This window comes from Amblyraja radiata, chromosome 21 (genome assembly GCF_010909765.2).
Source record: "Amblyraja radiata isolate CabotCenter1 chromosome 21, sAmbRad1.1.pri, whole genome shotgun sequence".
Lineage (NCBI taxonomy): Eukaryota > Metazoa > Chordata > Chondrichthyes > Rajiformes > Rajidae > Amblyraja > Amblyraja radiata.
This window is the reverse complement of record NC_045976.1, coordinates 35,488,341-35,509,471: the sequence shown is the minus strand read 5'-3', so window position 1 is coordinate 35,509,471 and position 21,131 is coordinate 35,488,341. Positions and strand designations below refer to the sequence as shown.

The window sequence follows — 21,131 nt, the reverse complement described above, 5'->3', positions numbered from 1 at the left end:
TCGATTAATTTGTGATATTTTCGTAAATGTTGGAAGAAACAATGATCGTTAATTTTGCAATTTATGTCGGTATGAGGGTATGTTTCATTTTTCTTAGTTTATCAAGGTAAAACAAAAACAAAATATAAGTTAAAAGATGATACACAGACAAATGGTTGATAACAGTCAAATCATAAGGATATGAACAATTTTTTTAAAAGGCAAAAAACTTTGTTTAAAAAAAACCTCAAAAAAGTTAACTTTTTTCACTCCAACATCAAATTGATACAACACCGTTTTAAGAGATAACTTATTTATGCATTCTAAGAATCAACCTGTTAAATCTTCATTGCATCCTCTTTACTACAACTATATGCTTCACAGTAAAAAGACTAGACCAAGACACCATACTTCAGTTTGCACAATATTCATCTGGCCAATATAATTTCAGTAATATCTCCATTTCTTTTGCCTCCAAGTGTCTTATATTATATTGGAATGTTTTTTTTGTATTTTCTGTAGCGAAGACAGAAGCAAAGTGTTCGTTCAATGTTTCCACCTTTGAGGTGTCCACCTTTGTCTCCACCAAAGACTAGAGGGCGTAGCTTTAAGGTGAGAGTGACAGTTTAAAGGAGATGTGCCGGGTAGGTTTTTTTTTACAGAGAATGGTGTGTTCCTGGAACATGCTGCCAGGAATAGTGATGAAGACAGATATTATAGTGGCAAGGAATGGAGACATGGATCACATGCGGGCAGAGGAGATTAGTTTATCTTTGCATCGTGTTCGTCAGGAAGATTATTTGCTGAAGGGCCTGTTCTATATTCCATGTTCTTTTTCTCTGAGATCACATCCTCTGAGGGACAATTTTTACTTTAGCAACTCTCTTTTTTATATACAAAATGCTACATTACCAGAAAAATATGCGTTATAATTATAAATGGAGATCAAATGAATCAGGGCTGCTTTCTCACTAAATCAAAGAAGTTTGTGTGTCTTTCACAGGCAATGGCAATGATAGGAGGCATAAGGTTATCTATATTACACTATGCTTTTGGAGCAGACCCATTAATAAATGAATGACAGCAGTTAGGACAAAACTGCTGGGGTGGCCCAGCGGTAGAGTTGCTGCCTTACTGCGACAGAGACCCGGGTGTAGCGGCCGATTTTTATATCGTTCGAGAAATTAACCCTCTAGCCGCTAAATAGATAAGCATGGTTAAGGGGAATATCTTCTATACGCACGCGAGCTCACCCACAGAGACTTTCAGAGCTTCTTCACAGATAAGTCTTCAAAACACAGTCTTTTGATGAATAAATGCTTTATTGTTGATAGAAAACAGTAAGGTACATCCAAATTTCTTCCGACTCGTTACTATTATCTTCATCGAACTCCAGCTTATTACTTTATACATTAGAAAACTCCTCGTGTCTCCGTTACACTTTGCATGATCTCCTTTACACCTCGCATGGTCGAAGGATAAACCTTCTCCATGGTTTCTCCAAACTACACTAAAAACTAAACGTCTGCGCAAGCTGCAAAGCCCAAAACACGCCCAAAAACACGTCATAAATCCCACCCACAATATAACGGGCAGTCTAAAATTAAAAGGCACATGCCATCATCAATGACATGCAAAACAAGCCAAATGGCTACTACATACCGGCCCCTAATTGTTCCGAGTATATATCGAGGCAATTACTAATAAACATTAAAAAATTGGCCTTGAAGACTTAACATATATCAAAAAACAAAAGGTCAGGGAATAGGATTCCGGTGGCTCCTCGTCAGGAAATTGAACCCCGGTCTACCGTGTGACAGGCGGGGATACTAAACACTATACTAACGAGGAAAAAATAGCATGCACTATATATCCGCACTCAGAATTCTTCATCGACTCTTCCATCTTCACTTTCGCCTTCTAGAAGCAAGCATAACTAGGTTATTAATCTTATTAAAACACTGGTTTAAATTTAAAGTCGTCCCGTGTGCAACAAACCCTTAAATTCAAGCATGATACCCAATATATAGTCCAAAACGTAATAGTCCAAAGCTTTGACAGCATGAAACGTCTTCCTCCATGTCCGATCAACTCATGGATGTGTTGTAACAGTAATGTTGAAGTGTGAAAATCCTTCAAAAGAATAACAGGATCTTTAGCAATAAAGTTCACCGTTAGGTTTGATTTAGTTTCCGGATCATTAGCAGATATTTCAAATCCCAGCTCGAGCTTTGGCCATTCTCTGTCTGGCTTACAGAGAGATTTTAGTTCATTGATCCATCTCTTATCGCTTAAGAAACGGTTCACTGTCAGTTCTCTGGAAACTTTGTTCACAGAATTTTCTTCTGTATTAACGCATTTCAGTTGTACAACATTAGTAACTCCCAATGTTCTCTCCATTGGCAGATCGTCTTTGTCCAAATCCAACTCTTTGGTTTCTTTGGCTCTATCATCTAGTGGAATGCTTTCACAATTGTCGCTGATCCACTTAGAAAGTGTGAATCCTCCCTTATTGCAAAGACAAGACAGATGTTCTACTGTTAGCATTGCTTACTGCTCAGTAGACATGGATTTTAAGCAATCTTCCTTGTAGAAATTATTCTTCAAAGAGATTCTTCTTTCATGAAATTTAGTATTCTCGTCAAACTTGCGTTTCAAAGTCTGGGTACGTTGCTCTGCCATACGACAATTATTCGGCAGATTAACACTTTCTTGTTTGAAAGTTAAGTCCACACAATAGTGTCCTTCAGTTTTTACTGAGTAGTTCATAATGTCCATGAACTTCAACTCATGGACTCATGGATTCAACTCACTAATAAATGAATACGTAAAAGCTTTAAATAATTTGAGTGCAAAATACTACAGTAAAGGGTATATTCAACATCTCTTCAAATTCCTTGCTGGTACTTTCCTTGAAGTCATGATGGTATTGCTTCATCACCGGCTTTTCTAATTTATCCCTAGATATTTGATTAACAGCAATGGTAGGATAGTTCCTCTGATTTCCGATTTGACGACATGCAAAATGACATGCAAAACAAGCCAAATGGCCACTACACCGGGTACGATCCTGACCATGGGTGCTGTCTGTATGGAGGTTTACGTTCTCCCCGTGAGCTTGTGTGTTTTCCCCGGGTGCTCCTGTTTTCTTCCACAGGTTACTTGGCTTCGGTAAAGATTGTAAATTGTCCCTCGTCTGGAGGATAGTGCTAGTGTACGGGGATCGTTAGTCGGTGCAGACTTGGTGGGCAGAAGGGCCTGCTTGTGCACTGAATCTCTAAACTAAACTAAACTAAAACAAAGTAATATCCTGCACTATTCAAACCAAAGGAGATCATAAATACTCAGCAAGTCAGATCACTTCTAAAATGTATTAGGAAGGGACACTATTACACACATTACACATTTTACATATTACATTTCCAGGTATGTATAACCAGTAACATAGGTTACAGTTAACAATTCACCACCACCACAATGCTCCATTTTAGATTGCAACCCTTGGAGCTTTTTCCGCAAAAATGATAGGGAAATAAACTGAATATAAAATGTCAGTGAATAAGAGAAAGGGGATATAACAAATGTCCTTAACCTCCACAAAAAATACAGACTGCTATTGTGGTATACCTAATAGGTATTATTTTTGATAATTTGCTGATCGCTCACTAATAAATTAATATGTAAAAGCTTTAAATAATTCGAGTGTAAAATACTGCAGTAAAGGGTATATCAGTGTGCCATACATCTTTTTTTGCTTTCTACTTTTTTGACATAAGTAACCAGTATATCTGTCAGATGCTTTTACTAATTAGCATCTGCAGGCTTTGAATCGTGTATGGTGCACTTTGATCAGTCAAATTAACGAAGAAACTCTAAATCAAAGCTCATAGTATTATAGAAGCAGTAATCTGCTAAATGTCAGATAGTATTTCTATTTTATGAAACCATGTTATTTTTGAAATGCAGGTAAAGAGATACAGAAAAATAGGAGTTAGATTAGGTGAAATTATTGACATATGTAGATTAATACATATTAAGACAACGGATCATTGCTTATGATTATTGCTTGGTACATATGACAATTAAACACACTTGACTATTGTCTCTTGATATTCCTTGAAAAATTCTCATTATACACCCCTATAATAACACTATCTATCTGTCCCTTTTGTGTTGTTTTGATTTATTCCCAGTTGCCAGGTTAATGGTAATTTTCCTTCTATTTGCGAGCTTTTTCGCTAGATTTAAAAAAAAATCCTTATTTACTTAGGTGCTGTGATTCTATTGCTTGACTTAGTGGTGCATACCATTTATATGTATTATGTGAATATTCTTTTGATTGATTGAAAAATACAGCATGGAATAAGTCCACACCAACACATTGACTACACAATGTCCATGTTATCCAACTTCAATGTCTACTGCTTACACACATTAGAGGCCAATTACCTACAAACCACACGTCTGTGGGATGTGGGAGCAACCAGAAGAAACCCACATTGTCACAAGGAAAAGATTGCAAACTCCACACAGGCAACATCCAACATCAGAATCGAGCCAGGTCTCTGGTGCCATGAGCAGGCAGCTCTACCAGTTGCACTACTGTGCCATAGAATCAAATACACAGGACAAGATGTTAAGAAGTCCCTTGTGCCAATAGGTGGGGAGCATTTCACGACATTCGTTGATTGTTGAGAGTGGTAGACGCTCAACATCTGTGGGGGGGGGGGCGGGGGGGGGGGGGGGGGGTGGGGGAGTGGATACGTATATCTTGGCCTGGGTAACCTTTAGGACAGTTGGGCACAGGACACATCATCAGTAGTGTACCCTTGCATCACTGGGTGTTTCGGCCTTTTATCACTATACACCCTCCACAAGGGCGGCCCGCTGCAGGATGATCAGCCCTCAGCGCGTGTCCCGTGTCAAACCGTCCCAAAGATTCACCCTGAAATACTTGGGGCCCAGCATGGATCTTTCCGCTTGAGCCAAATCCACCGGCTGCTTCTTTCAGCCGCCTCTGAGAGTGATCTTATGGTCTTCCGCAGAGCCTGACCGTGGATTCCAAGCTCCTTCAGCAGTCTGATGGTAGATGACGCAACAAATCCTCTGCATCCCACTTCAACTGGATAGACTTTGGTGTTCCAGCCACGCTGCGTTGCCTCTGCTGCAAGCTCTGCGTAATGCAGCTTCTTACGCTCATAGGCCTCCTCAACAGAGTTCTCCCATGGAACTGTGAGCTCTATGATGTAAGCAGTCTTCTGTGAAGGGGACCAGAACACCAAGTCTGGCCTGAGGTTGGTGGAAGCAATTTCAGGTGGAAAAACTAGTTGTCGGCCAATGTCCGCCAGCATCCTCCAGTCGCGGGCCCTGCATAGGTTTCCTTCTTCTGATCTGGTGGAAGGATGTTTAGATGTTTTCTGTCCTTCTCGGACAAAGGTTGTTGCCCTTAGGGGGAGGGGGTTGCTTGCTCTCGGAGGCAAGGAGTTGGTCGCACACCGCCTGTTCTCAAGGGCTGATGCCAGGCTTTTTAGTACCTGATTATGCCGCCACGTGTATCTCCCTTGCGTGAGGCTGGTCTTGCAGCCTACCATGATGTGTTTGAGGGTCGCTGGAGTTGGGCAGAGGGCACAGGTTGGATCCTCGCCGTACCACTGATGGAGGTTCTTTGGTGATGGAAGCACGTCATAAGTCGCTCTGATGATGAAGCTGATCTTGCTTGCTTCCATTTCCCATAGTTCTTTCCAGCTGATCTTCCTCCGCTCCACACCTTCCCACTGCATCCATTGCCCCTGTTTGGCAAGAGAGACCGCCTTTGCACTTCTTGCGGCCTCCTCTTGTCGCCGCACCTCCTCGACCACCAATGTCCTCCGCTCTGATGTTGTGGCCTTTCGCCAAGTTGGTTTACTTGTCGTAAGGCCAAAGCCTCCTCTTCCCTGCTGGACTTGCCCCACGATGTCTTTGTATCTCAGGGCTGATGAAGCTTGCTGTAATGCATCAGATGGCGTCCACTTCCGGCCAGTTACTAGGGGCGGCGCAACAGCACTGATGGTCTTGTCTCTAGAGTCCCTCAGTGTCATCTGAAGTCTTACTTTAGAACACTTGTATTCCTCTGTTAGACTAGTGAGAGGTAGTTCCAGGACCCCTTTGCCATATAGGCCGATGTTAGTTAGACATCGTGGGACCCCGAGCCATTTCTTCGCGTATGAAGTTATGGTTCGCTCCATCTTCTCCACAGTTGTTATTGGGGCTTCATAAATGGTCAGTGGCCACATTGTCCGAGGAAGGAGTCCAAACTGTAGGCACCAGAGCTTCAGTTTCCCAGGCAGTAGGGTCTGATTGATGTTCTCCAGGCCATTGACAATTTCTTGCCTTAGTTGTTCCACCTGCTCTTTATCCTTGAGACTTGCATTGTACCATCTGCCCAGGCTTTTAACTGGCTGTTCAGACACTGTTGGTATAGGGTCGTCACCGATACAGAACCTTGTGTCTCTAAGCACCCCCTTGACTATGGAGATGCTTCGAGATTTACATGGTTTGATCTTCATTCGGGCCCACTTGATGTTCTCCTGCAGCTTTCCAAGTAGCCGCTTGGTGCATGCTGCAGTAGTGGTTAGTGTGGTCATGTCGTCCATGTATGCCCTGATGGGTGGCAGACGGAGCCCAGCCCTGGTTCGTTCACCGCCCACCACCCATTTTGAGGCCCTGATGATGACTTCCATGGCCATTGTAAAGGCCAAGGGTGAGACTGTGCAGCCTGCCATGATGCCTACTTCCAAGCGCTGCCATGTTGTACTGAAGTCAGCTGTTGTGAAGCACAGCTGCAGGTCTTGGAAATAGCTCTTGACCAGTGTGGTGATGAGCTCTGGTACATGGAAAAAGGCAAAAGATTCCCAAAGGAGTTCATGGGGAACTGAACCAAATGCATTGGCCAGATCGAGGAAGATCACATGTAGGTCTCTCTTCTCCTTCTTAGCTGCTTGGATCTGGTGCCAGATCATGCTTGTATGCTCCAAGCAGCCCGAAAATCCTGGAATTCCTGCTTTCTGTACAGATGTATCAATGTACTTGTTTGTTACCAGATAGGTGGACAGCCTTTGTGATACAATGCTGAAAAAGATTTTTCCCTCGACGTTGAGGAGACATATTGGCCGGAATTGGCTGATGTCTGACGCATCCTTTTCTTTAGGTATTAGCACGCCGCCGGCCCTTCGCCACGCCTTAGGTATTGTTTGCTTCTTCCACACCACCCTCATGAGCTTCCATAGAAAGCGTAACACATCCGGTGCGTTCTTGTAGAGCTTGTATGGTACTCCATTTGGCCCCGGAGCTGATGCTGCTCTTGCTCGCCGGACAGTGTTCTCTACCTCTTTCCATCTTGGAGGGCTGGTGTCCAGGTTGAATTCAGGTGGTTGAATAGGCGGGATGTCATGTGGGATGACTAACTGCTCATGCCTTTTCGTGTCTTGGTGGGCCTTTTCCAGGTGTTCCTCCAATTCCCGTTTTGATGTTTTCAAAGTTCCACTTTTTTCCTTTGCGAAGAGGTCTTTGATGAACTTGAAAGGGTCTTTGTAGAACCGTGTTCTTGTGTGTTCTTTCTTCCTGCGAAGTTTCCTCAAGTTCTCTGCTTTTCGCAAGGTTGCCAATCGGCTCTTGATGTCCTCTTGGAGTAGCATGAGACCTTCTCTCTCTGCCTCAGTTGCTTTTTTCCATTGCTTTTTCAACTGTCTCCTCTCTCTGATTAGCCTCTCGATCTCCTGCTGCCTCCTAGACTTGCTTGGTGTTGGTAATTTCTTTCCACCTCTCCCTTTACTCACCCCAAACCGTTCTTCTCCATAGCTGTAGATTGTGTTGCCCATCCTTTCAAGCTTTTCCACTGCTGTGCCCGCTTGTTGCTCCAAGATATGTATAAGGTCACTGTTGACCGTCTCCCACTCTTTCTTTTCAACAGCTTTGGGCCATTTCACTCCAGGTTTGTGCCCTTTGATCTTTCCCTCCAATGGAGGTCTTTGTCGTTGTTGCGTGGGCTCCTCCACCGGCATTTCTGTGCTTGTATCACCCTCTTCAGTGACATGGGTGCTGATGCTCTGCGAACTTTGGTTTGAGTCCTGTCGCTGTGCTTCACTCGACTGATTTGACTGGTTGCTTCGTAAGAAGTACTGGTCAATGCGAGGCCCATGTCTCTGCTCTCTCAAGCACTTTTTCCTCCCTTAGTTTTATTGGAAAACTATTTACAAAGTACAATCTGGAGCCTAACACATGTTTGCAGAACCTACAATTTTCCTTCCAGATCCTCTGTCCATCTGTAGCACAGAATGACATGGACATGCATATTAACATACAATGGCATACGGCAAGCACATGTCTGGATGTCAATTTTGTGATTTACATTTACATATGTGTGGCCTCCAGATGGCGCTGGCTACTCATCCACAAACAGGTCAAAATAACATGCTTCGAAGTAATTGTGTACCTTCGATCTTCCAGCATCTGCAGTTCCTTCTTGAACACGAATAATTTAAAGGGGATCTGTCTGAACAAGGATGGGTCAGTGGAAATGGGCATCACGCATTTTCTGCTCCAACTTAAATACTCACCATCTGTATTAGCTCTTTCTTGCAACCTAATGTCCCTAAATACCCACCGATTTCACTCATTTCTCCAACCTCATCATTACATTGAAACTGCATTCACTCATGTAACCTATTGTAACTCAGGAACCTCCTTACTTCCCATCAATATCCAATCCCAATCTCAGTGTGGATTTTTACGCTCTTTAGAATCCTGGTTCACCTCATTACTGCCTCTCTCCCCCATACTCCTCCACCCATCCTGCAACCTAAACTAACAGCACTACTTTTTCTCCACTTACTCTGCCTGTGCACATCATTCAGCACACATTTGGATTTTGCAGCATAGGACTGTCAATAAGCATCTGTTGGCTCACTATACATCACTCATTTAAAATGTAAAATGTCTTTCCAGGTTGCGCATCATTTCCAGATCCGTTCTGTTTAGGGATATAATATTGTTCTATGTCATTTTCAAGTCTTTACGAAGATCACCCACTGATTTATTTATGGTTTTGTTCATTTATAGATTTGCCAATATATTGTGAAATTTATATTGTGAAAATTGTGAAATTTGGTCAGCGTACCCATTCTAATTTTAAATGGTTCGTCCAGATCTCTTGCTTGATTTGCTTATACTGATGGTTTCCTCTTTCCCAAAAATAGAAAGTTTATCTGTCAAATATTTTAATAATATTAAAGACCTATATTAGGAAACCACTCAACCCTCTGTTTTTAAGTGAAAGGAGAACCAGCCTACTCATTCTTATCTTTACTGATTCAAGCTCACAGTTCTGATTTCATCTTTGTCATTATCTTCTGCGTCTTTACTTCCTTCTTACGATATGGTGACCAACAGAGTGTACCATGGTTCAATACAAATTTAGCATAATATCTCTATTTTTAATTTTATCCCCTCTGCAAATAAATCATGCGCTTGGTTTATTATATTTAATAGCCTTATTAACCATTTATTGTGGTGGGTATTTTCTTAAACTCCAAACTCTTTGCACTTAAACCACATTTTGACATCCAGTTTTCATCTAAGCTCCTAACAAAACTGATAACACTCATTGGGGGAACAGCACCTCATATTTCGCTTGGGTAAGTTACACCCAGCGGTATGAACATTGAATACTCTAATTTTAGATAGCCCTTACTTTCTCCCCCCTTCCTCTCCCCTTTCCCAGCTCTCCCACAAAGCTTACTGTCTCCGCCTCTTCCTTTCAGAACAAGGGGTCACAGTTTAAGGATAAAGGGGAAATCTTTTAGGACCGAGATGAGGAAAGCTTTTTTCACACAGAGAGTGGTGAATCTGTGGAATTCTCTCCCGCAGAAAGTAGTTGAGGCCAGTTCATGGGCTATATTTAAGAGGGAGTTAGATGTGGCCCTTGTGGCTAAAGGGATCAGGGGGTATGGAGAGAAGGCAGGTACAGGATACTGAGTTGTTCTTCCCCCCCCCCCCCCGACATCAGTCTGAAGAAGGGTCTTGACCCGAAACATCGCCTATTTCTTCTCTCCATAGATGCGGCCTCACTTGCTGAGTTTCTCCAGCATTTTTTGTCTACAATCATTATTCTATTATTTACTTCATTTGTAAACACTATGTATTCCAATATTGAGTATTGCCACATCCACCCACCTACAAAATTATTTGTTGTCATGCTCAGGACTGAAATTATTTTGGTTTATTCTAAAATTGAAATCGGAATCCCAACTGAGATCATTGTGAGACTCTATTTCCCATCTTCTGCCTTTCATGTTATCTCCTCCTGTTTACCTCCATTCACTCCTTTCTGTTTAGAGCTAGCTAAATAGCTGCCATCTAATACTTTGTCTTTTTTTAAAGAATGGTTATATAATGTGCAATTATCCCTCTTCAATCAGTTACTTTAAAATGCAGAAAGGGTTTTCCTCTCAACAGATTTCTTGAACCCTTTCACCAATCATCTCACTGTGTGATCCCTGTCATCTACAGTACTTGTCTGACCTCCTTTTCATTTTCTCCACAAATGAATCTGAGGCTCTCCATATTATATCCACACTTGAGTCATCCTCTCCACTCCTACCATCTCCATAGTAGGTGCTCCTTCTTCATACATCTTGATTCTTCTCCCATCACAAATCAAATTGCCTCGTCTGTGACCTTCACTGTCCTCTGGAGGATGAAAGGCTTATAAACAGTCTGAAAAGTCTTGACTCCAAACATCCATTCCTTCTCTCCAGATATACTGCCTGTTCCGCTGAGTTACTCCAGCATGTTGTGTCTATCTTTGGTTTAAACCAGCATCTGCAGTTCCTTCCTACACAGCCTGTATTCATCTACTGGAGCCATAGCTGCTACAGGTGGAAATGAATCAATCAGAATCAGAATCACACTTTATTCGCCAAGTACGTTTTGCAACATACGAGGAATTTCATTGGCCAGGTCAGTCATACAATTAAAAGCAACAGATCAGTCAAAAACACATTTTAACATGAACATCCACCACAGTGACTCCTACACATTCCTCACTGTGATGGAAGGCGAAATAAAGTTCAAGTCCTTCCCTTAGTTCTTCCGCAGTCATGGGCCTCGAGCCCCCGTTGACGGATCTCGTCTCCCGTAGCCGGCAGCATTTGGTCCCCCCCGCGTCGAGGCGATCAGCTCCCGCATCGGGGGGATGTCAGCTCCCTCGCGCCGGGCCATCGAACCTCGCGTCGGGGCGGGTCGAACCTTCAGCGAAGTTGGAGCTTCCCGAATAGCCTCTCCCGAAGACTGCGAACTCTTCATGGTAAAGTCCGCGGTGGGAGTGATCCCAAGCAAAGGATCAGCTCCGATGTTAAGTCCGCACCCCACGATAGGGCTCTAAGTCAGTCCGAGGAGACTTCCAGCTCCATCGATGGAAGGCCGCAGAGCGCCCGCAGAATGTGATCCGAAAATTAATCACATCTCCGGCAAGGTAAGAACTTGAAAAACGGTTTCCCCCGATCCTCTCCCCCCTCCCCCCACATAAAACAAACCGAAGAACATTCAAACAAACTTTCAACACACTAAAAGACAACAAAAAGAATGAAAAAACGAACAGACTGTCGGCAGGGCAGCCATCGCCACGGCGCCCCTGGCAAGACTGCTGTCACTCCAAGTCAAAGGTAATTCCCGGGATGGCAGGACTGTCATATGTTGATAGAATGAAGCAGCTGGGCTTGTACTCTCTGGAATTTAGAAGGATGAGAGGGTATCTTATTGAAACATATAAGATTATTAAGGGTTTGGACACGCTGGAGGCAGGAAACATGTTCCCGATGTTGGGGGAGTCCAGAACCAGAGGCCACAGTTTAAGAATAAGAGGTAAGCCATTTAGAATGGAGATGAGGAAATACTTTTTCACACAGAGTTGTGAACCTGTGGAATTCTCTGCCTCAGAGGTGGGAGGCCGGTTCTCTGGATGTTTTCAAGAGGGAGCTAGATAGAGCTCTTAACGATAGCCGAGTCAAGGGATATGGGGAGAAGGCAGGAATGGGGTAATGATTGTGGATGATCAGCTATGATCACATTGAATGGCGGTGTTGGCTCAAAGGGCCAAATGGCCTACTGCTGCACCTATTGTCTGTTGTGTATTGTCTAAGTCTCCTATCAGCCAGAATTTAATCAATGACTAAATCTACAAAGGACAGAAAACATACTTGCATACTTCGTAGAGCGTCTAACTGTATAATACCCCCAGATTGCTAGTTGTCACAGCAATAAGATGCATGCATAGATGTTACACATTCCATATAATTGTAATCACTTGAAATCTGAGAAAGGATTTATTAATGATTACTAGCTTGTTAGTTTTCATTGAATATTAATGAAACAAATTCTAGAAAATGAACTCATGAAGGTTGTGAAAATGAATCACAAAATCATTTGACATCTGGATGTAGAACTTGTTCTAGCTATGACTAGCAATTCATTGGAGGTTTTATTTTAGCTTTGTGAATGACTAAGGATGTCTGGATATGGTTATATAATCATTGGAATGTTTGCTCTTAAATGTTGGAATTATAAATGATTTATGCAGAAATAAACCCATGAGGAAAGTTGGCAAAAATCATGAATTGAAATAAAGAACAGTTTTTGTGTGTTGCACTGTGCTAGTTTCTTTGTGACTTTAACACTGCAATAAAATGTTATGTACAGCAAAACACGCATTCTTCCAATGAAGTCCAACTATTGATGTGGAATCATCAAATTGCCAAATCAAAGTGCTGGCCATTACATGCTTTTTTGGTTTTTCAGTCCAATACTAATGGTACAATATAGTATTTTGTGAGTGTGCACTTGCTGACATCAAACTTACTTTCTCCGCATTTCATGGAACAAAAGTTCAGACAACAGTTGGTATATTACTAGCACGAGGACTGAGATACTGTGAAAAGATTTGTTTTGTGTACCATCCAGGTAGATCGTACCATACATTTAGTGCAATTATACCATACATAAATACAATAGGTAGTGCAAAAACAGACCGAACTTGAAAGGGTAGCACAAATTGCTTGACTTTATTGGGTATTAAGTACAAAAGTTGGGACATCATGATACAGCTGTATATGTCTTTGCTACAGCTATAGGAAGAATGTCATTAAGTTGAAAAGGGTGCAGAAGAGATTCATCGCAATGTTAGGAAGGAACTGCAGATGCTGGTGTATACCAAAAATGTACACCAAATGGTGGAGTAACTCAGCAGGTCAGGCAGCATCTCTGGAGGAAAGGAAGAGGTGACGTTTTGAGTTGGAACCCTTCTTCAGTTAGTCAGTTGAAACATCACCTATTCCTTTTTTCCAGAGATGCTGCATGACCCACCGAATTACTCTAGCATTTTGTTTATCACCGCAATGTTACCTGAACGTGTGAGCTTAAGTTATTGCGAAAGGCAGGAACTTTTTCCTTTGGAACATAGGAAGTTGAGGTTAGAATTGTTCAACATATAGAAAGTATAAATTGAAAGTTGCAATAGACCTGTGTTAAGATAAGCAGAGATATCCTCTATCTTCACATATTTATTGTCTCATTCGCAATTTAAGAATTACCATCTGAATGCAGCAGCAGAGATTTGTAGGAATTTGTCCCACAGCATGAATCATCATCTCAAAGGGAAATGGGAAGAAAACTGAAACTAACATTTATTGAATTTTAATCTTGCAGATTAATTTCTCCAGCAGTTGTTTATTTTAACAGTCATAGAATTAAACCATAAATTGTAAATACATAAACTATACCCCATGGAGTCTTTAGAATTAATCAATCGTATATTCTCAAAAAAATGGACATGAATTATATTCAATAATTTACAAACTTCTACAAAGCAAAGCAAATTAAATCAATCATCTGTCAAACCTTTTGAGAAAAGTAAAACATTAATAACTACAAGGCCTTTCTTACCACAAACTATTGTTACAAGAGTTACGATTTGGGCTGGTTTATCCATAGATTTCTCTATAAACTATAGACCTAAATCCATTCAACTTACTTTTGGCCATTGTCCTTCTATTATATAGTTATTTTTACTTTTCTCTCCTTCCTCTGATATAAAATTAAGAGTACGAAGTGTTAATATGCTACCTCCAAATTTCCCGTCTACAATGTGTGGTTGAACCCAGACCAGTCAGTCCGTCACGATGTTGTTCCCTCTTTCTTTGGGAGCTTTAATTCATTATATCGCGAACATTTCCAGTATTCTTCTAATACCATGATTCTCATAGTCATACTTGGCTCAATGGTAGTACAGGTACTATTAATTCATGCTGAAATTTTGGTGGAATATTGAGAGGTTGTAACATTATTAGAGGTATTGGCCAATAAACTATTTTAAAAAGTTATTTAATAAATCCCATAAGATCACAATCTTTCATTCCAAAATTCCCAAAATAGTTATTTGGATTTCTCTGTATAATGATGATCTATCAATTTCACCATTTCTTCAGTCAAGACCATGCAAATGCTGGCAGCAGCAAACTCTGGAGCCAATCCTTAAAAGAGCACGCACAATAACATTTAACAAGACGTTTGGACGGGTATATTGATTGGTGGTTTAGCAGGATATGGGTCAGTTGTGGGCAAATGGGATAACTTTAGATGGGCATTTTGATAATCATGGAAAAATTAGGACGAAGGCTGATGTACATTCGAGATACAATGAAAAAAAGTTTCATGTGCTATCCAGCAAATCATACCACACATGATGTGTATTTTCCCTGTATCTCAGTATATATGACAATAATAAACTAACATCAATACGAATACTACTACAATGTTGTTTATCAATAAAGGCTGGCACAGTGGTGAGAAAAAGGTGAAACAGTTCTCCACAGGTCACCAATATAGGGATAAGGGTGGTCTGGATAGTCTGGTGGCATTACCCACAGGAGGAGTGGGCAGGTGCATGGCAGATGAAGTTTAATGCGGATAAATGTGAGGTTATCCACTTTTGTAGCAAAAACAGGAAGGCAGATTACTATCTAAATGGCGTCAAGTTGAGAAAAGGGGAAGTAAAACGGGATCTGGGGGTCCTTGTACATCAGTCTATGAAAGTAAGCATGCAGGTACAGCAGGCAGTGAAGAAAGCGAATGGCCTGCTGGCCTTTATAACAAGAGGAATTGAATATAGGAGCAAAGAGGTCCTTCTGCAGTTGTACAGAGCCCTGGTGAGATCACACCTGGAGTATTGTGTGCAGTTTTCGTTCCCTAATTTGAGGAAGGACATTCTTGCTATTGAGGGAGTGCAGCCTAGGTTTACAAGGTTAATTCCTGGGATGGCGGGACTGTCATATGCTGAGAGAATGGAGGAGCTGGGCTTGTACACTCTGGAGTTTAGAAGGATGAGAGGGTGTCTCATTGAAACTTATAAGATTGTTAAGGGTTTGGACACGCTAGAGGCAGGAAACATGTTCCCGATGTTGGGGGAGTCCAGAACCAGGGGCCACAGTTTAAGAATAAGGAGTAAGCCATTTAGAACGGAGACGAGGAAACACTTTTTCTCACAGAGAGTGGTGAGTGTGGAATTCTCTGCCTCAGAGGGCGGTGCAGGCAGGTTCACTAGATGCTTTCAAGAGAAAGCTAGATTGGGCTCTTAAAAATAGCGGAGTCAGGGGATATGGGGAGAAGGTAGGAACGGGGTACTGATTGGGGATGATCAGCCATGATCACATTGAATGGCGGTGCGGGCTCAAAGGGCCGAATGGCTTACTCCTGCACCTATTGTCTATTGTCTATTGAGACATGTTCTCTGTGCGAGAAAGCCACAGAGGTATTCCAGAACTTAACAGGTACTCCTGGCAGGCGCTTGCCATGTAAGTAACAGTAAGAAGTAATAATACTGAGTGCTGTCTATGAATGCCAATGCATTGGTGAAACCTGCAATTATATCACATTACCAATGCCTGTTCAGCTTGCTCCTATGTGAAGGAAAAGCACATGAAGACTTCTCTCAGGGCGGCACAGTAGTGCAGTGGTAGAGTTGCTGTCTTACAGCACCAGAGACCCGGGTTTGAACCTGACTATGGGTGATATCTACAGAATTTGTGCATTCTCCCTATGACCAGGTGGGTTTTCTCCGGGTGCTCCGGTTTCCTTCCACATTCCAAAGACGTGCAGGTTTGTAGGTTAATTGGCTTCTTTGTAAACAATTGGCCCTTGTGTGATACGCTTGAACTAGTGTACGGGTGATCGCTGGTCGGCACGGACTTGTTGTGCCGATCAGGCAAACGGCCTGGTTCCACACTGTATTTCTAAACCACCCTGAAGTTCATAGTCTCCTTCATGAAGCAATGAGTAACAAACCCGTAGGATGTAGCATAGTTAAGCAATAGTGGTCTGCAATGACCCAAAGGCCAGGAAGCTGAGAGTGATTGTGTCCATGGCTTTGGGGGAGAAGTGCAAGCATACATGTGAGATAGTATTTAAGGTCACAGATCTCAGTGAAGGCTGTCTTGGTGAAGAATAGCCTGCATTACTCTGTTACTTAGATACTGATGTAAATGCATGTCCCTGTAAATTCAGGGTGATGTGCCATTCCATATCTCCTCCCACTATTTCCTTGGTTGCCTGTGATATGTCAGATGATCCATCCACGTCATTCACCAGGAGAAATCTGGACATGGACCATTTTAAAGACTCAAGAATGGTCGTCACCTGCACCGGCATTGCAACAATGAATTTCTTACTTGCTGCAGCTTTAGAGATACATTACTCTAACAACACAACAAAGTCAGTTTGGTTAGCGAAAAGCTGTTGATAATGCAAGGAATCCCCAGCCTTGGATATGAATGGTATGTTAGCTTTCATAGCAAAAGGATTTGAGTATAGGAGCAGGGAGGTTCTACTGCAGTTGTACAGGGTCTTGGTGAGACCACACCTGGAGTATTGCGTACAGTTTTGGTCTCCTAATCTGAGAAAAGACATTCTTGCCATAGAGGGAGTACAGAGAAGGTTCACCAGACTGATTCCTGGGATGTCAGGGCTTTCATATAAAGAAAGACTGGATAGACTCGGTTTATACTCGCTAGAATTTAGAAGATTGAGGGGGGATCTTATAGAAACTAACAAAATTCTTAATTAGGTTGGACAGGCTAGATGCAGGAAGATTGGTCCCGATGTTGGGGAAGTCCAGAACAAGGGGTCACAGTTTAAGGATAAAGGGGAAATCTTTTAGGACCGAGATGCGGAAAACATTTTTCACACAGAGAGTGGTGAATCTCTGGAATTCTCCGCCACAGAAGGTAGTTGAGGCCAGTTCATTGGCTATATTTAAGAGGGAGTTAGATGTGTCCCTTGTGGCTAAAGGGATCAGGGGGTATGGAGAGAAGGCAGGTACAGGATACTGAGTTGGATGATCAGCCATGATCATATTGAATGGCAGTGCAGGCTCGAAGGGCCGAATGGCCTACCCCTGCACCTATTTTCTATGTTTCTATGTGTCTATGATACGAATAATATGTGGAGATGACAGGACAAACAAGAAACTGCAGATTCTGGAATCTTGAGCAAAACACAAAGTGCTCGAGGAACTCAGCAGATCGGGAAGTATCTGTGGAGAGAAGTGACAGACAACATTTTCAGCTTGGATCGTTCTGATGGAGTAAGGGTGAACTGATGACCTTTTTAATAGCATGTTTTCAGTGGAAACAGGATTATCTAATGTTGGTTGCTCTGTGAGTAAGCAAGAAACTGCAGAAACACAAGAGACTGCAGCCAAGAAATGCTGTTTTTGACTAGTGAGGTTGACAGTCCGAGCATTGCATTATAGTTGATATAATTAGTAAAAGTTTTATTCTGGAACCACTTGTCCAGCACAACCAAAAATGCTGGAGGAGAGTCAGGAGTTGAATTAACCAGATGCTAATGGGTGCAATTTTGCTCTAAACTTGGTTGAGGCTATTTTAATTGCATAAAACAATTCTTTTTATCATCGTGAGGACAAATATTTAGGCTGTGTCCCTGGTAAGGCATTAAACTGAGGACCTGTCCGCAATCCTGATTAAGTATTACAGGTCCAATTCTCCTATTTAAAAAGTCCCTTGCTGGTAAACTAACCAATATTTCTGCTTGATACAAAATTACTAACTTCGATTCTTTTATTGTGCTTTCTATTGGTTAGCACAATAAAATAATTATCTTGCGTTAATGCTTGATCTAAGAGGTAAACAGAGACGAGGACTATTTGTACGTCACTGAATGAAATAAAGCTAGTGAAGGGCGTTCAGAGCATGACAAAATACGAATTGCCTGTCTCATTTCTCTACATAAAATACACATAAAAACGAACTAATTAACTGTAAAGCTATTTTTGGCCACCCTGAAATTGAGAAAATGTTCTATCAATCCACTTCCCTTTCATTTCCAATAATTCCATTCCATCTATATCCCAAGTACAACCAATCCTGGCATGGATTCTTGTTTGCAAATTTAATCACCTAAAAAAAAGATCTGTACCATAGTTACCCACAGCCAAATTTGCAAAACTGCTGGAATATTCATCCATTGCCATTTCCCAACTATTCTACACTGGCCTACCGCACATGCGCTAGTCCCCAACTGTTGTATGCCAATGTTCCTAGTTATCTTCACCGCCTACTTGTTATCACTGGGCACCTTCCAAAGACACAATCAATGAATTAAGATACCATCTGTTACCTTCAATACACAAGGATATAGCACAGGCACAGTGCTGGTGACCTGTTTTACAATTAACTCATCCACATACATCTGCTCATCTTACAAATTTTAATACATTTTTGCATACTATTCATTCCATAAACTCGAATAATTTTAGAAAAATAAACATGATTTTTGCAAAGCAGAAACTTATCATAAGACCCCCAAACTGACTCATTGAAACTTAATGTATGCATATAGCAGAATGAGTCATGGAACTATAAAAATATCAGAATGAAAAATAACCATCCGTGTGAATTCATTTCATTATTTTTATAGTTTTGATAATATGCCAATTATAAAGCTCTAAAAGTATTTTATTATTTGTTATTTTTAATTCTAAATGGCATGAATGTCTGCAACAAAAACAACCAAATAATAAGGAACAAATAATTACACAACTAATTCCAATCAATATTCAACAGTTTTAATTTAATTTTGCTAGTTCCTTCATATTGCCCCCTCAGGTTGAGCTATTTGTATATTAATACACATGCTACCATATTGATTGTTAGCTTAAAATCTCAGGCCAAGAATAATGGGTGATTGTACTTCCTTGTGCTATGTCTGTGGGGTACGTAAAGATCAAGAGTGGTCGTGAATTACAGCCTGGATCAAAGGATGGAGTGATGGGAAGGAGTAACTGAAAATTGGGGGTGGGGAGGATGTGTTGGGAAGGTATCGAAGAGAATCAGGGTCAGGTAGGGGTGGTTCCCAAGAAGAATCAGGCTTTGGGGCTGAGCCGATAGGGGATACTGTGATTGAGGTTTGTACAGAGGGGCTACTTATTCATGAGAAAAGAATGAAGAGCTGCAGTTAAGCTCTAACTCAGGAGAACAACGCAAGTCTTGGATACTCCGAGACTTGTGTTGTTCTCTTGCGTTAATGCTTGATCTAAGAGGTAAACAGAGACGAGGACTATTTGTACGTCACTGAATGAGATAAACCTAGTGAAGGGCGTTCGGACATTGAAAGTTTAGTTGGGTTCCAACACACATAAGAGATGGATATAATAACTTTATTTATAAATAATAACTTTATTTATAAAGCACTTTAAACAACCGCAGTTGAAATAAAGTTGAAGCACAACAAAGCAGATTAACTTAGAGCCTGAATAAGTGCTTGGGACTATGATATTGTGGCCATTGCAGAAATATGGTTGCGAGAAGGACACAGATGGCAGCTGAATGTTCTGGGATTTCGATGTTTCAGGTGCGATCAAGAGGGAGGCAAAAAAGTGTTGGAGGATTGATACAAAGTGTTGGAATAACACAGCAGGTCAGCGAGCATCCCAGGAGAAATATGATGGGCGATGTTTCGGATCAGAACCCTTCTTCAGACTGAAAGATAGAAATGGGAGGCGAGGGAGGGGAGGGGAGGGGAGGAAACTGGAGGCAAGGAAAGGCCAGAACAAAAGGTAGGAGAGGGAAAGTTTAAAGGAGATGTGTAGAGCAGGTTTTTTTACATAGAGGAAGATAAGTGTCTGGAACGCACAGCTGGGGATTGTGTTTTGAGGCAGATACAATAGTGACATTTAAGAGACTTTTGGATAGGTATATGGATTTGCAGAGAATGGAGGGATATGGATTATATGCAGGTAGATAAGAGATAGTCCTGGATACAAATTCCAAATTTTGGATCCAATTTACCAACCTGCCCAGGATCCGTGTCAAATGCTTTACACGGGTCAATGTAAACCACATCTATTGCACTGCCTTCATCAATACATTTGATTGCCTCCTAAAAACATTAAATCAGATTAATCAGACTATCAAAACCATGTTGACTATCCCTGATTTGTTCGTCTCACTCCAAGTGGTCATTAATCCTGTCCCTCAGAATATTTTCCAACAATGTCCCTGGTATTGATGTTGGGCTGTGTAGGAAAGAACTGCAGATGCTGGTTTAAATTGAAGGTAGACACAAAATGCTGAAGTAACTCAGCGGGACAGGCAGCATCTCTGGAGAGAGGGAATGGGTGACGTTTCGGGTCGAGACCCTTCTTCAGACTGATGTCAGGTGAGTGGGCGGCACAGAGATAAAATGCAGTCAGAAACAGTAAGACTGGTGGGAGGACTGGGCAGGGGGAGGGGATGGAGAGAGAGGGAAAGCAAGGGCTATTTGAAGTTAGAGAAACCAATGTTCATACCGCTGGGGTGTAAGCTACCCAAGCAAAATATGAGGTGCTGTTCCTCCAATTTGACAATGCCTCACTCTGACAATGGAGGAGGCCCAGGACAGAAAGGTCAGATTGGGAATGAAAGGGGGAGTTAAAGTGATAAGCAACTAGGAGATCGGGTAGGTTTAGGCGGACTGAGCGGAGGCGTTCAGCGAAACGATCGCCGAGCTTGTGCTTGGTCTCACCGATACACAGGATTGATGTTGGGCTCACGGATCTGTAATTACCA

General features: G+C 41.8%; 1 long non-coding RNA gene across 1 annotated transcript; it reads right to left on the bottom strand.

The window, feature by feature from the left end:
* Positions 1 to 248: 248 nt before the first annotated feature.
* On the bottom strand, positions 249 to 17,553 carry LOC116985345. Its single transcript, XR_004415248.1, has 3 exons — positions 17,522 to 17,553; positions 6,535 to 6,542; positions 249 to 335 (listed from the first exon to the last, which is right to left on the bottom strand). It is a non-coding gene; the product is annotated as an uncharacterized LOC116985345 (long non-coding RNA).
* Between the last annotated feature and the right edge of the window lie 3,578 nt (positions 17,554 to 21,131).